This window comes from Triturus cristatus, chromosome 3_1, assembly GCF_964204655.1.
Source record: "Triturus cristatus chromosome 3_1, aTriCri1.1, whole genome shotgun sequence".
Taxonomy (NCBI): domain Eukaryota; kingdom Metazoa; phylum Chordata; class Amphibia; order Caudata; family Salamandridae; genus Triturus; species Triturus cristatus.
Window position 1 is genome coordinate 1,151,479,113 of NC_140583.1, and position 17,668 is coordinate 1,151,496,780.

Here is a 17,668-nt window from a genome sequence, read left to right on the forward strand (position 1 = left end):
ATCCATTGAAACAAACAGCATTGAGTATGTAACTACTCATATCCATAAACATCACAATCTAATATACATAGGTCTCTTTACCGCATTAAAGAGCATAGTGATTTAAAAAAATACTTGTCTAATATACTCAGCTTTTATAGCAATTTCTCAGATAGATAATGTTAATTATTTATCTACAGCGAGATAATTTTAAGTCCCAGTCCCATATTTTTATATGAATATGTTAAGCACACTCATAATAAGGCTGCCAGCTCATAAGGTGTCCCTCCATCCTGCTATTAGGTCCAATCTAGTACATATAAGATTCCTCATTATTTCATAAACATTTATTTTAAGTGAAAATGTCTTGTCTTACTTTTTTATCACACATATATTAGGGCTGTTAGCTTAGGCAGTGTACCTACTTCCTCCTGTCTTATTCACCCCCCACTAGGCTCAAATCTATTCCATCTGTAAATCCATAAACGTACTTGTCAATTTCAGTTTGCCGGCATAGTCGCGTGGCATCAGAGTAGCGAATTACAGCTTACTCGCCGAGTTTAAATACCCCGCTGATACTATCAGGATTCAAAACACCTGCACGAACTACGTCGTCTCGCCCATTTTTCTGCCTAATCTTGGCCGCCATCTTGGAATGGTTAATTCGTCGTGGATTGTATGCCTTTTACATCTTTTATTTTCATAAGAAATTTAAAATTGGACTCAATCATATTTACATAATTATTTTATTTAAAAACATGTTACAAACTCTAATAGTGTAAGTATATTTTGTTTTAGTTTTAGTATTCCAAATGCGCATATTATCGGCGCTATTTGTTTACCATAGTGCACTATATAGTATGTCTTATTCGTTTAATTTGCAGATCTTTTTTTCTCCCAAGCATGATACGGTGAACCATCTTTCAAAAATTCCACATCGTCATTTTAGAGTAGAAGAGTTTTGTTTATATAAAAAGCGCACCGCCATTTTGGAATGGGAAGGTTTTAGTATGTTTCAAATCTTCTCGTTTTTCAAATGCACATATATTAGTGCCATATACTCATTTATGGATAATATAAAATTCCACATCAACATTTGATAGTGGAAGAGTTCTGTTAGTTTTATTCCGAATCTTCTCATATATGGAGTACACACCGCCATTTTGGAATGGGAAGGTTTATTTTGTTTCGAATTTTCTCGTTTTTCGAAATGCACATGTATTAGTGCAATATGCTTCCTTATGACTATTATTTAGTTCTCCCTTTTCACTTTTTTTTAACACAATATGTAATTTATCTTTGTGACGGAGATTTGTTGTGTATAATCGGTTGTTGCTACGAACTTAAATTTAGAGTCCAGCCTATTATTATATTTTCATTTCCGCCATCTTTGAATAGTAATTTTTCTAATTCGTTTATGCCAGCATCATTTTAAAAGATTTTATTTTGATACAATAATCTAATTATCACAGTACCATCCGATAAGCTGATGCACCTCTCGATGTTTTGTTGTTAATAACATCCGATCTGCATCGTGTGCAAAGCGTTCAGGAAAGGCGCTCAGGTTATTAGCTAAAAAATTCTTTTATTTGCATTACAAGCCACATGGAGAGAGACTATAGTCGTTTTATTCTAATCCTCTCCCAGTGGTATGCTTTTCCCAAACAATTCTTAGTAATCTATTTCAGAGACAAATCATTAAGGTTCAAGGGGCCAGCTTGTATTTATAAAGTACCCCTTGTTTATTTATCAGTTATCACATGATGGGCAAAAGATGGAATTATCCATCTGTGGTCATCCCAGGACATGCGGATTCACAGAAAATGATAGAGTTCATCATTTGTGTTTAGACCCAAAACTACAGATCTTAAGCGGCATATCCAACCGGCCTCCGCTTTTCTTAAGAGCACTTCTCTATTCCCACCTCTCTCTGGTATTTTTATATGTTCCAATGCATGAAACCATATATTTGTTTCCAAAGGGTGACATTCGTGTATGTGTACAGCCACTGCATAGCGTTCATCTCTGGTTTTTATAGCCCTTATATGTTCTTGGATCCTAATTTTCAAACTTCTAATACTACTGCCTATATAGATTTTATTACAGGCACATCCAAGGACATAAATTGTGTAAGTTGTATTACAATTAATAAAAGTATTAATTGTATATCCTTTCTGTGTATTATACTTGAAGTTCGTTTTTTTGTTACATCCAAATTTGCATATACTACACGATCCACATGTAAAAAACCCCGATAGTTTATTGGGCAGCCATGTGGTTGGTTTTGTATCAGTACTCCTAATGTAACTTGGACAGAGTATCTTTTTTAATGTTTCTCCCTTTTTATAAACCACTCTCGGTTTTTTCGATACACTACCAGGAGGCATTTGTTCAGTGGCAATCATGTGCCAATTTTTTCGCAAAATATTATAAATGTGATCACTGTATGCATTATATTTTGTTATAAACAGGATTTCTTCAGATTTTACCCCTTTATTTTCCTTTTGTTGGCTTGATATTAATGTAGTTTTGCGATCTATTTTTGTTGCCCTTAATTCTGCTTGATTCAGACACTTTTTTGTGTATCCCCTATTCTTGAATTTATGTTTGATGTTTTTAATGCTATTTTTGAAATTACTTTCTTCACTACAAATCCGCCGTGCCCTAATCATTTCTCCAAAGGGTATAGCATTAATTGTAGACCTAGGGTGTGAGCTTTCAGCATGCAAGATACTATTGCATGCAGTTGGTTTTCCAAACATTTCACTTTGTATTTTGTTGTTTGCTATATACAGTTTTAAATCAAGAAAGTCAATTGAATCCCTTGAATAATTGATGGTCAACTTCACATTGAATCTATTTTGATTAAGGTATTTGTGATAATCTAATAGTTCTTCCACCCCTCCATTCCATATTAGAAGCACATCGTCTATATATCTCCCATAGAAAATGATGTTATTGCTCCAATTTTTTGAGCCTGGGCCCCAGGCGTGCTCCGTCTCATACAAGCCCATAAAAAGGTTTGCATAAGACGGAGCAAACCTGGATCCCATGGCTGTGCCTTGTCTCTGTAGAAACCATTTGTTGTCATGTAGAAAAGCATTCATACTGAGAATCATGCGAGTCATTTCAAGGAGCATAAGAGTATGTTCCAAGTGACATGCATTTCGTTTGTATAGGAAATGTCTTAGAGCCTCCAATCCAACATCAGTTTTAATACATGTATACAGGCTCTCAACGTCTAAAGAGACAAATAGTAGATCACTACTGTCCCAGATAAAATCTTCCAGTTTGCAGAGTACATCCCTACTATCCTTAAGATACGATGGCAGATTCTTAACAAAGGGTTGTAAAAATCCATCTACATATTCAGAGAGGTGCTCAGTTGGTCCCCCATTCCCCGATATAATTGGTCTTCCCGGGGGAAATCCCTCCCCTCCTTTATGTATTTTAGGGAGAATGTAGATGCATGGCTTTCTTGAGTCCTGTGCCAGTAGATATTTATATTCTTTATCTGACAAGAGACATGATTCGTGCCAGTCACGTAAACTAGCATTGATATTTTGTTCAATTAGCTTGGTTGGATCTTCCTTTAGTTGAGTATAACAATCACTATTTCCCAATTGTCTGTCGATTTCACCCAAGTAATCACATCTGTTCATTACCACAATATTTCCTCCCTTATCTGCTTCTCTTATAACTATCTCTGGATCTTCCCTCAGTGATGTTAACAATTCCCTTTCTCTTTTGGTTATGTTATATGTGTGCTTGCAATAGGCATTAGCAGTATGTTTATCCTCCAACTGATGTAACTGAAGTGTCACCTTATTGTAAAACTCATCTATAAAGGTGTCATGTACTCTAGGTGGTAAGAATCTTGATCTGTCCTTTAGGCCACTGTCTACTGAGGTGTCTTCAAAAATATTTCTAGCATACTTGCAGTATCAGTAATATCAATATTATCATCGTCATTATCTAGGGTTGCCAAAAGATGTGTAGCATTTAGATCCGCAATAGTTAATGATGAGACATTTGGGTGAATAGCCAATACATTTTGCGTACACGGTCGATTTTCAAAAAACTTTTTTAATCTCAGTTTTCTTACAAACTTGAAGAGATCAATGTGAACATCAACAAAATTACATAAATTGGTAACACAAAAGCTTAGTCCTTTTCGTAGGATGCCTTTTTCACAATCGGTCAAAGTTCTTCCTGACAAATTGACAATATTCAACTCATTAGCACTTAGATCATTGTCAATAATTTCATCCTCATTATTACCTACATCCAATATACTGTTCATTTCCTCATTTGTGTTTTGCTTTGCATTCTGGTTTGTACGCCTGTTTTTGTATTTCTTCCCTCCCCTCCTAGTTCTTGGTTTGGGATTTTCTTTTTGTTTCCCAGTCTGTAACGTTGTACCTCCCTTAAAAAATGGGACGAGGTAGAGGTTTCTAGATTGCTCACTCCTTCCCCCGGTTCACTATCAATGGAAGAAAGAGAAGTACTATTGTTGGAAGACACACTTTCTGCCTTTTCAGTAGTTCCTTGGTTTCTAATCATTTTAGATGAAACATCGTCATACTTTTTAGAAAAAGTAAAGATGCGGCCGCTTGCATAATCTGCCTCATCTCTTATAATTTTTTTCTGTTTTTTGTCTTTCAAATAGATCTGATATGCCACCAATTCCTTTTTCAGGATTTCATAGTTCTTAGCAATGGCATCCTTGAGGTTTATGTCAGCAATTTCCCTTTCTATTTTCATAATCTCTTCTTTTATTTTACTAACTTTTCTTTCAGAATTAGTAATGAGGATCCTCATCATGCGATACGATGCATCATAAAGGCCTTCTTCCCAATCATCTAAGAGGTCTTGTTCCAAGTCCTCATAGTTGGGGAAAATTAAAATTCTTAGGCCCCGTGGGATTTTCTTGTTTTCAATGTATTTGGTAAAGTTCACTATCCGTACCTGAGGGGGAGTTATGGCGATTAGATGCTCCGTATTCTTTATTTTCACAGTTCGTTAAATTATTCAATATCAGCCATCCCTCAATCAGTAGTTATCTATCCATTGAAACAAACAGCATTGAGTATGTAACTACTCATATCCATAAACATCACAATCTAATATACATAGGTCTCTTTACTGCATTAAAGAGCATAGTGATTTAAAAAAATACTTGTCTAATATACTCAGCTTTTATAACAATTTCTCAGATAGATAATGTTAATTATTTATCTACAGCGAGATAATTTTAAGTCCCAGTCCCATATTTTTATATGAATATAAGTTAAGCACACTCATAATAAGGCTGCCAGCTCATAAGGTGTCCCTCCATCCTGCTATTAGGTCCAATATAGTACATATAAGATTCCTCATTATTTCATAAACATTTATTTCAAGTGAAAATGTCTTGTCTTACTTTTTTATCACACATATATTAGGGCTGTTAGCTTAGGCAGTGTACCTACTTCCTCCTGTCTTATTCACCCCCCACTAGGCTCAAATCTATTCCATCTGTAAATCCATAAACTTACTTGTCAATCATGTGATAACTGATAAATAAACAAGGGGTACTTTATAAATACAAGCTGGCCCCTTGAACCTTAATGATTTGTCTCTGAAATAGATTACTAAGAATTGTTTGGGAAAAGCATACCACTGGGAGAGGATTAGAATAAAACGACTATAGTCTCTCTCCATGTGGCTTGTAATGCAAATAAAAGAATTTTTTAGCTAATAACCTGAGCGCCTTTCCTGAACGCTTTGCACACGATGCAGATCGGATGGTATTAACAACAAAACATCGAGAGGTGCATAGGCTTATCGGATGGTACTGTGATAATTAGATTATTGTATCAAAATAAAATCTTTTAAAATGATGCTGGCATAAACGAATTAGAAAAATTACTATTCAAAGATGGCGGAAATGAAAATATAATAATAGGCGGGACTCTAAATTTAAGTTCGTAGCAACAACCGATTATACACAACAAATCTCCGTCACAAAGATAAATTACATATTGTGTTAAAAAAAAGTGAAAAGGGAGAACTAAATAATAGTCATAAGGGAGCATATTGCACTAATACATGTGCATTTCGAAAAACGAGAAAATTCGAAACAAAATAAACCTTCCCATTCCAAAATGGCGGTGTGTACTCCATATATGAGAAGATTCGGAATAAAACTAACAGAACTCTTCCACTATCAAATGTTGATGTGGAATTTTATATTATCCATAAATGAGTATATGGCACTAATATATGTGCATTTGAAAAACGAGAAGATTTGAAACATACTAAAACCTTCCCATTCCAAAATGGTGGTGCGCTTTTTATATAAACAAAACTCTTCTACTCTAAAATGACGATGTGGAATTTTTGAAAGATGGTTCACCGTATCATGCTTGGGAGAAAAAAAGATCTGCAAATTAAACGAATAAGACATACTATATAGCGCACTATGGTAAACAAATAGCGCCGATAATATGCGCATTTGGAATACTAAAACTCAAACAAAATATACTTACACTATTAGAGTTTGTAACATGTTTTTAAATAAAATAATTATGTAAATATGATTGAGTCCAATTTTAAATTTCTTATGAAAATAAAAGATGTAAAAGGCAAACAATCCACGACGAATTAACCATTCCAAGATGGCGGCCAAGATTAGGCAGAAAAATGGGCGAGACGACGTAGTTCGTGCAGGTGTTTTGAATCCTGATAGTATCAGCGGGGTATTTAAACTCGGAGAGTAAGCTGTAATTCGCTACTCTGATGCCACGCGACTATGCCGGCAAACTGAAATTGACAAGTAAGTTTATGGATTTACAGATGGAATAGATTTGAGCCTAGTGGGGGGTGAATAAGACAGGAGGAAGTAGGTACACTGCCTAAGCTAACAGCCCTAATATATGTGTGATAAAAAACGTAAGACAAGACATTTTCACTTAAAATAAATGTTTATGAAATAATGAGGAATCTTATATGTACTAGATTGGACCTAATAGCAGGATGGAGGGACCCCTTATGAGCTGGCAGCCTTATTATGAGTGTGCTTAACTTATATTCATATAAAAATATGGGACTGGGACTTAAAATTATCTCGCTGTAGATAAATAATTAACATTATCTATCTGAGAAATTGTTATAAAAGCTGAGTATATTAGACAAGTATTTTTTTAAATCACTATGCTCTTTAATGCGGTAAAGAGACCTATGTATATTAGATTGTGATGTTTATGGATATGAGTAGTTACATACTCAATGCTGTTTGTTTCAATGGATAGATAACTACTGATTGAGGGATGGCTGATATTGAATAATTTAACGAACTGTGAAAATAAAGAATACGAAGCATCTAATCGCCATAACTCCCCCTCAGGTACGGATAGTGAACTTTACCAAATATCCATGAGGATGACAATATGTCACTCAAGCCATATATGTGTTGTGCTCTAAAAAAATATATGATTTTTTTGATAGATATCGTAAGAGTACACAAAAAGACCATAAAGAAAGAATTCTGCAATTTTAATCGGTAGAGCACAGACCACAGAAAAATAAAGTCACTAACTAATGGTAAGCGATATGGAATTGATACTACTGTGTTAATGGCTAAAGGTTTTGTGATGCTCCAGTATGACTAAAAATATTCATGCAAAAAATATACATAAATGTAAGAAAATGATATGCCTTAGGAATGTAGTATAAAACTGTTCCTTTTTAACATTGAAATCAGCAGAGTGATCAAGATCCTATATAAGACGAATAAGAATGGGCGAAAGAAGGAGCTATATTAGAAGCCTTTTTGCCTTATTTTACATGTTAAAAGAATTGTTGAATTATTGCTTTGTTAGAAAGAATTAAGAAACTCGAAACAACATGGTTTGCTTATTTTATAAAACAAGATGTAGTGACTGTTTGTAGTGTATAAAGTGTATTATAAAAATATTTTTTTGTAAATAATGTATATTAATTTTATAAATATATATGTATTGTTTATAGCCCTGAAGAAGTCCGCGAGGATGAAACGCGTTGGCTATGGTCTGTTTTAACATGTTTGAAAGAAATTTCTGAATAAAGGATTGAAGAAAAAACCAACTCTGCTGAAAGTCCATGTTTTCTTATGGAAGATAACCTGTTGACAATTACTTGTGTCATAACAATGTTTAATACTTGAATTGCATTTTGGGTGCTGGACCATTGGATTGTGTTTATGGTTATTTGAAGCGTTTAGCTTCAGGAGATTTAGGGGTTTTGGATCTCCGGTCACTAGCACCATATTTATATAAAACTCTACTAGGGATAGGTGCAATTGTGCTTTGCCCCAAACCCTTTCTTTTTTCGCTTAAATAAATTGTCTAATTGGGCTAATTAGCACTATCCTTTTGTTATTTGAGCTATACGCATCATGGATTTTGATGATAATCGGGAAGCAATGTTAGGGGACCTGTTTAAATCAAAAGGACCCAATACTAATATTCCCATAATAACTTCTCCAAAAAATGAGGGCTTGAGAGAAAAAAATTTTAGGCTTGAAAAACTGAAAAAGCAGGAACTCGCCAAATGGTGGGATGGGGCGACACTGCGTAAATACATTGAAAACAAGAAAATCCTACGGGGCCTAAGAATTTTAATTTTCCCCAACTATGAGTACTTGGAACAAGACCTCTTAGATGATTGGGAAGAAGGCCTTTATGATGCATCTTATCGCATGATGAGGATCCTCATTACTAATTCTGAAAGAAAAGTTAGTAAAATAAAAGAAGAGATTATGAAAATAGAAAGGGAAATTGCTGACATAAACCTCAAGGATGCCATTGCTAAGAACTATGAAATCCTGAAAAAGGAATTGGTGGCATATCAGATCTATTTGAAAGACAAAAAACAGAAAAAAATAATAAGAGATGAGGCAGATTATGCAAGCGGCCGCATCTTTACTTTTTCTAAAAAGTATGACGATGTTTCATCTAAAGTGATTAGAAACCAAGGATCTACTGAAAAGGCAGAAAGTGTGTCTTCCAACAATAGTACTTCTCTTTCTTCCATTGATAGTGAACCGGGGGAAGGAGTGAGCAATCTAGAAACCTCTACCTCGTCCCATTTTTTAAGGGAGGTACAACGTTACAGACTGGGAAACAAAAAGAAAATCCCAAACCAAGAACTAGGAGGGGAGGGAAGAAATACAAAAACAGGCGTACAAACCAGAATGCAAAGCAAAACACAAATGAGGAAATGAACAGTATATTGGATGTAGGTAATAATGAGGATGAAATTATTGACAATGATCTAAGTGCTAATGAGTTGAATATTGTCAATTTGTCAGGAAGAACTTTGACCGATTGTGAAAAAGGCATCCTACGAAAAGGACTAAGCTTTTGTGTTACCAATTTATGTAATTTTGTTGATGTTCACATTGATCTCTTCAAGTTTGTAAGAAAACTGAGATTAAAAAAGTTTTTTGAAAATCGACCGTGTACGCAAAATGTATTGGCTATTCACCCAAATGTCTCATCATTAACTATTGCGGATCTAAATGCTACACATCTTTTGGCAACCCTAGAAAATGACGATGATAATATTGATATTACTGATACTGCAAGTATGCTAGAAATTTTTGAAGACACCTCAGTAGACAGTGGCCTAAAGGACAGATCAAGATTCTAACCACCTAGAGTACATGACACCTTTATAGATGAGTTTTACAATAAGGTGACACTACAGTTACATCAGTTGGAGGATAAACATACTGCTAATGCCTATTGCAAGCACACATATAACATAACCAAAAGAGAAAGGGAATTGTTAACATCACTGAGGGAAGATCCAGAGATAGTTATAAGAGAAGCAGATAAGGGAGGAAATATTTTGGTAATGAACAGATGTGATTACTTGGGTGAAATTGACAGACAATTGGGAAATAGTGATTGTTATACTCAACTAAAGGAAGATCCAACCAAGCTAATTGAACAAAATATCAATGCTAGTTTACGTGACTGGCACGAATCATGTCTCTTGTCAGATAAAGAATATAAATATCTACTGGCACAGGACTCAAGAAAGCCATGCATCTACATTCTCCCTAAAATACATAAAGGAGGGGAGGGATTTCCCCCGGGAAGACCAATTATATCGGGGAATGGGGGACCAACTGTGCACTTCTCTGAATATGTAGATGGATTTTTACAACCCTTCGTTAAGAATCTACCATCGTATCTTAAGGATAGTAGGGATGTACTCTGCAAACTGGAAGATTTTATCTGGGACAGTAGTGATCTACTATTTGTCTCTTTAGACGTTGAGAGCCTGTATACATGTATTAAAACTGATGTTGGATTGGAGGCTCTAAGACATTTCCTATACAAACGAAATGCATGTCACTTGGAACATACTCTTATGCTCCTTGAAATGACTCGCATGATTCTCAGTATGAATGCTTTTCTACATGACAACAAATGGTTTCTACAGAGACAAGGCACAGCCATGGGATCCAGGTTTACTCCGTCTTATGCAAACCTTTTTATGGGCTTGTATGAGACGGAGCACGCCTGGGGCCCAGGCTCAAAAAATTGGAGCAATAACATCATTTTCTATGGGAGATATATAGACGATGTGCTTCTAATATGGAATGGAGGGGTGGAAGAACTATTAGATTATCACAAATACCTTAATCAAAATAGATTCAATGTGAAGTTGACCATCAATTATTCAAGGGATTCAATTGACTTTCTTGATTTAAAACTGTATATAGCAAACAACAAAATACAAAGTGAAATGTTTGTAAAACCAACTGCATGCAATAGTATCTTGCATGCTGAAAGCTCACACCCTAGGTCTACAATTAATGCTATACCCTTTGGAGAAATGATTAGGGCACGGCGGATTTGTAGTGAAGAAAGTAATTTCAAAAATAGCATTAAAAACATCAAACATAAATTCAAGAATAGGGGATACACAAAAAAGTGTCTGAATCAAGCAGAATTAAGGGCAACAAAAATAGATCGCAAAACTACATTAATATCAAGCCAACAAAAGGAAAATAAAGGGGTAAAATCTGAAGAAATCCTGTTTATAACAAAATATAATGCATACAGTGATCACATTTATAATATTTTGCGAAAAAATTGGCACATGATTGCCACTGAACAAATGCCTCCTGGTAGTGTATCGAATAAACCGAGAGTGGTTTATAAAAGGGGAGAAACATTAAAAAAGATACTCTGTCCAAGTTACATTAGGAGTACTGATACAAAACCAACCACATGGCTGCCCAATAAACTATCGGGGTTTTTTACATGTGGATCGTGTAGTATATGCAAATTTGGATGTAACAAAAAAACGAACTTCAAGTATAATACACAGAAAGGATATACAATTAATACTTTTATTAATTGTAATACAACTTACACAATTTATGTCCTTGGATGTGCCTGTAATAAAATCTATATAGGCAGTAGTATTAGAAGTTTGAAAATTAGGATCCAAGAACATATAAGGGCTATAAAAAACAGAGATGAACGCTATCCAGTGGCTGTACACATACACGAATGTCACCCTTTGGAAACAAATATATGGTTTCATGCATTGGAACATATAAAAATACCAGAGAGAGGTGGGAATAGAGAAGTGCTCTTAAGAAAAGCGGAGGCCGGTTGGATATGCCGCTTAAGATCTGTAGTTTTGGGTCTAAACACAAATGATGAACTCTATCATTTTCTGTGAATCCGCATGTCCTGGGATGACCACAGATGGATAATTCCATCTTTTGCCCATCATGTGATAACTGATAAATAAACAAGGGGTACTTTATAAATACAAGCTGGCCCCTTGAACCTTAATGATTTGTCTCTGAAATAGATTACTAAGAATTGTTTGGGAAAAGCATACCACTGGGAGAGGATTAGAATAAAACGACTATAGTCTCTCTCCATGTGGCTTGTAATGCAAATAAAAGAATTTTTTAGCTAATAACCTGAGCGCCTTTCCTGAACGCTTTGCACACGATGCAGATCGGATGTTATTAACAACAAAACATCGAGAGGTGCATAGGCTTATCGGATGGTACTGTGATAATTAGATTATTGTATCAAAATAAAATCTTTTAAAATGATGCTGGCATAAACGAATTAGAAAAATTACTATTCAAAGATGGCGGAAATGAAAATATAATAATAGGCGGGACTCTAAATTTAAGTTCGTAGCAACAACCGATTATACACAACAAATCTCCGTCACAAAGATAAATTACATATTGTGTTAAAAAAAAGTGAAAAGGGAGAACTAAATAATAGTCATAAGGGAGCATATTGCACTAATACATGTGCATTTCGAAAAACGAGAAAATTCGAAACAAAATAAACCTTCCCATTCCAAAATGGCGGTGTGTACTCCATATATGAGAAGATTCGGAATAAAACTAACAGAACTCTTCCACTATCAAATGTTGATGTGGAATTTTATATTATCCATAAATGAGTATATGGCACTAATATATGTGCATTTGAAAAACAAGAAGATTTGAAACATACTAAAACCTTCCCATTCCAAAATGGCGGTGCGCTTTTTATATAAACAAAACTCTTCTACTCTAAAATGACGATGTGGAATTTTTGAAAGATGGTTCACCGTATCATGCTTGGGAGAAAAAAAGATCTGCAAATTAAACGAATAGGACATACTATATAGCGCACTATGGTAAACAAATAGAGCCGATAATATGCGCATTTGGAATACTAAAACTAAAACAAAATATACTTACACTATTAGAGTTTGTAACATGTTTTTAAATAAAATAATTATGTAAATATGATTGAGTCCAATTTTAAATTTCTTATGAAAATAAAAGATGTAAAAGGCATACAATCCACGACGAATTAACCATTCCAAGATGGCGGCCAAGATTAGGCAGAAAAATGGGCGAGACGACGTAGTTCGTGCAGGTGTTTTGAATCCTGATAGTATCAGCGGGGTATTTAAACTCGGAGAGTAAGCTGTAATTCGCTACTCTGATGCCACGCGACTATGCCGGCAAACTGAAATTGACAAGTAAGTTTATGGATTTACAGATGGAATAGATTTGAGCCTAGTGGGGGGTGAATAAGACAGGAGGAAGTAGGTACACTGCCTAAGCTAACAGCCCTAATATATGTGTGATAAAAAAGTAAGACAAGACATTTTCACTTAAAATAAATGTTTATGAAATAATGAGGAATCTTATATGTACTAGATTGGACCTAATAGCAGGATGGAGGGACACCTTATGAGCAGGCAGCCTTATTATGAGTGTGCTTAACTTATATTCATATAAAAATATGGGACTGGGACTTAAAATTATCTCGCTGTAGATAAATAATTAACATTATCTATCTGAGAAATTGTTATAAAAGCTGAGTATATTAGACAAGTATTTTTTTAAATCACTATGCTCTTTAATGCGGTAAAGAGACCTATGTATATTAGATTGTGATGTTTATGGATATGAGTAGTTACATACTCAATGCTGTTTGTTTCAATGGATAGATAACTACTGATTGAGGGATGGCTGATATTGAATAATTTAACGAACTGTGAAAATAAAGAATACGAAGCATCTAATCGCCATAACTCCCCCTCAGGTACGGATAGTGAACTTTACCAAATATCCATGAGGATGACAATATGTCACTCAAGCCATATATGTGTTGTGCTCTAAAAAAATAAATGATTTTTTTGATAGATATCGTAAGAGTACACAAAAAGACCATAAAGAAAGAATTCTGCAATTTTAATCGGTAGAGCACAGACCACAGAAAAATAAAGTCACTAACTAATGGTAAGCGATATGGAATTGATACTACTGTGTTAATGGCTAAAGGTTTTGTGATGCTCCAGTATGACTAAAAATATTCATGCAAAAAATATACATAAATGTAAGAAAATGATATGCCTTAGGAATGTAGTATAAAACTGTTCCTTTTTAACATTGAAATCAGCAGAGTGATCAAGATCCTATATAAGACGAATAAGAATGGGCGAAAGAAGGAGCTATATTAGAAGCCTTTTTGCCTTATTTTACATGTTAAAAGAATTGTTGAATTATTGCTTTGTTAGAAAGAATTAAGAAACTCGAAACAACATGGTTTGCTTATTTTATAAAACAAGATGTAATGACTGTTTGTAGTGTATAAAGTGTATTATAAAAATAATTTTTTGTAAATAATGTATATTAATTTTATAAATATATATGTATTGTTTATAGCCCTGAAGAAGTCCGCGAGGATGAAACGCGTTGGCTATGGTCTGTTTTAACATGTTTGAAAGAAATTTCTGAATAAAGGATCGAAGAAAAAACCAACTCTGCTGAAAGTCCATGTTTTCTTATGGAAGATAACCTGTTGACAATTACTTGTGTCATAACAATGTTTAATACTTGAATTGCATTTTGGGTGCTGGACCATTGGATTGTGTTTATAGTTCTCTCTCTAGCCCTTGGGTGATTGCAGGTTCAAGATTAAAACGTTCTCTTACAGCTCCTTTTCCCTCTTCTTTCCAGTCCAATGATGACTACTGCAGGCCAATCCAGGGAACAGCACACAGCACAAGGACAGTCCTCTCCTGCAGTTTTCCTTCAGTTCCACCGACAGATGTTGGTCTTGAGATCCAGGGGCAATACAAATTGTAGGGGTTTCAGCACAGATATTTATACCCCAAAAATCTTTGTTCTCAGAAGCTACAAGTCACTGAACCCAGCCAGAACCAGTTCTGCCCAGCCCTGGAGCACTTTGTTTACCAGGCTGCATCCTTCCTTTCAGAAAAAGGGGGTCTGCCATCAGACGCACAGTTGGAGGTGGAGCCAGCATTCACCTTGCCAGGCACAACCCTGTTCAGGTCCAGGAGCTACCCCTCCCCATACTCCAATACAGATCTCTCTATTCAACCCAGGTCTGACTCAGCCTGCCCTGTCCCTCCAAAATCAGACAGCCAATACACATAACAGCAGAGCACACTGGAAGGATTAGGCAAGAAAATACCTACTTTCTAAAAGTGGTATTTTCAAACACAGAATATAAAAATAAACTTCACTAAAAGATGTATTTTAATATTCTGAGCTCAGGCATACTAAATTCGTTTTTCTACCATGTTCTATGGGTCAGTTAGGAATATAGAATGTAATAGCCAAACCTCCCATTCTGGCCTATGGAGAACAGGTAGCCTTACAGTAGTAAAAAACGAAATTGGGCGTAATTCACTACCAGAACATGCTACACACATCAGAGCATGTCCTACCTTACACATACAATGCACCCTACCATGGGGTGGCTTACATGATGCCAAGGGAAGGTTCAGGGGCTGGGAAGTGGGTGTACTTCACAGCCAAGATGGCAGTTCTAGACTGCACACAGACACTGCAGTGGCAGGTCTGAGACACACTTTACAAGCTGCTTCAGTGGGTGGCACAAACCAGCGCTGCAGGCCCACCAGCAGCATTTGGTTTACCAACCCTGGGCACACACAGGCCACATTACTAGGGACTAACATATAGACCAAATAACCCAATCAGGGATACATTAATTCATATGTCATCTTTACACAGGGAGCATCCGCGCTGCGGCACTGAATGGCAGTGGTGCAGCGCCCAGAGCATCTATCACCAGAAAAAACAGAGGATGCACAGCAAAAAAATTGAAGGGAGACTCACGCCAATGGTGCCAGGTCTAACACGTGTCCCCCCCCCATCTGAAATGTGGGGAGAACTACCCATCCCCTGGGAAGTTCTCATCACTAAGGCGGAAAAATCTGGACAGACCGTCAGCATTGGCGTGCTCTGTACCAGGGCGGTGTTCCACCGTAAAGTCCATCCCCTGTAGGGAAATGGACCACCTCAACATCTTGGGATTCTCACCCCTCATTTGCATCAACCATCTGAGGGGCCTGTGCTCTGTCTGATCCCGGAAATGAGTCCCAAACAGGTATGGTCTCAGCTTCTTCAGCGCCCAGACCACAGCAAATGCTTCCCACTCAATTGCACTCCACCTCTGTTCCCGTGGCAGTAACCTCCAACTGATGAACGCTACAGGTTGGTCTAGTCCCTCCTCATTGATCTGTGACAGAACAGCCCCCACCCCATGCTCTGAAGCGTCTGTCTGGACAATAAATTCTTTAGCAAAGTTGGGTGCCTGGAGTACGGGCGCTGGACACATGGCAGTCTTGAGGCCATCAAAAGCTTTTTGATAGGTGTCTGTCCAGTTCACAATCTTTGGCTGCTTCTTGGAAGTCAGCTCAGTCAAGGGTGCAACAATGTTGCCATACCCCTTGACAAACCTTCTGTAGTACCATGTGAGTCCTAAGAAAGCCCTCACCTGCATCTGGGTCCTTGGGGGCTCCCAAGCCAGGATGGTCTCAATCTTGGGCTGCAGGGGTGCCACCTGGCCACTCCCCACTTGGTGTCCTAGGGACACCACAGAACCCTGCCCAAATATGGCACTTACTGGCCTTGATTGTGAGGTCTGCTCTACGCAGCGCCATCAACACTTCCCAGAGGTGGCGCAAGTGATCCTCCCAGGAGGAATTGATCACTGCAATGTCGTCCAGGTAGGTGGCACTGAAATCCTCCAGCCCAGCCAACACCTGGTTGACCAACCTCTGAAAGGTGGCAAGGGCATTCTTCATCCCAAAGGGTATCACATGTAACTGGTAGTGCCCATCTGGTGTGGAGAATGCTGACCTCTCCTTTGCCCCATCAGTCAAGGCGATCTGCCAGTACCCAGACGTCAGATCAAACGTGCTGAGGTACCGGGCAGCCCCTAGCCGATCAATGAGCTCATCTGCTCTGGGGATGGGGTGTGCGTCGGTCCTTGTGACTGAATTGAGACCTCGGTAGTCCACACAGAACCTTAGTTCAGGGGCCTCACCAGGTGTTGCAGCTTTTGGTACCAAGACCACTGGGCTGGACCAAGGGCTGCTAGAGGACTCAATTACCCCTAGGGCAAACATTTTGGAGACTTCCTCCTTAATGTAGGCCCTGACCCTGTCAGACACCCGGTAAGCCTTATGCTTGACAGGGGGGCTGTCCCTGGTGTCTACCTCATGGACGCACCAGTCAGTGACACCAGGCACTAGGGAAAACAAATCTGAGAATTGTCCCAACAGCTGGTGACAATCTCTCTGCTGCTCAGGGGTCAGTGTGGTAGAGAGGACCACACCCTCAACTGACCCATCCTTCTCTTCTGCGCACAGGAGGTCAGGAAGAGGCTCACTCTCCTCCTCCCTTCCAGCATCTGTGGCAAGCAACATGCCCACTTCAGCCCTCGCAAAGTGAGGATTCAGGCGGTTCACATGCAGGACCCGCAGGGGGTTCCTGGGCGACTGAAAATCCACTAAGTAGGTAACTTAACTTATGCGCTCCATCACCTCAAATGGACCGGTCCACTTGGAGTGCACAGGGCTCCACTGGGGCCAGTACCCAAACCTTCTGACCAGGTTGAAACTCGACCAGAGTGGCATTCTGGTCGTGCCAACGTTTCATCTCCTCCTGGCTGGCTTCCAGATTTGCCTCAGCAATCTTTCTGAAACGCCGAGTCTGGTTCCTGAAGGCCAAGATGTAGCTAAATACGTCTTGGGGAGGTTTCCTGGGAGATTGCTCCCAGCCTTCCCTGACCAGACTCAGAGGCCCTCTGACCGGGTGACCATAGAATAGTTCAAAGGG

At 37.7% G+C, this 17,668-nt stretch overlaps 2 long non-coding RNA genes across 2 annotated transcripts; both read left to right on the forward strand.

Moving 5' to 3' along the window:
* The first annotated feature begins 7,269 nt into the window (after nucleotides 1–7,269).
* Nucleotides 7,270–8,067, forward strand: LOC146861654 (uncharacterized). The gene is made up of 3 exons (XR_014979294.1): nucleotides 7,270–7,366; nucleotides 7,468–7,563; nucleotides 7,990–8,067. It is a non-coding gene; the product is annotated as an uncharacterized LOC146861654 (long non-coding RNA).
* A 5,434-nt stretch (nucleotides 8,068–13,501) lies between these two features.
* Nucleotides 13,502–14,331, forward strand: LOC146861655 (uncharacterized). Its single transcript, XR_014979295.1, has 3 exons — nucleotides 13,502–13,598; nucleotides 13,700–13,795; nucleotides 14,222–14,331. It is a non-coding gene; the product is annotated as an uncharacterized LOC146861655 (long non-coding RNA).
* Nucleotides 14,332–17,668: the final 3,337 nt, after the last annotated feature.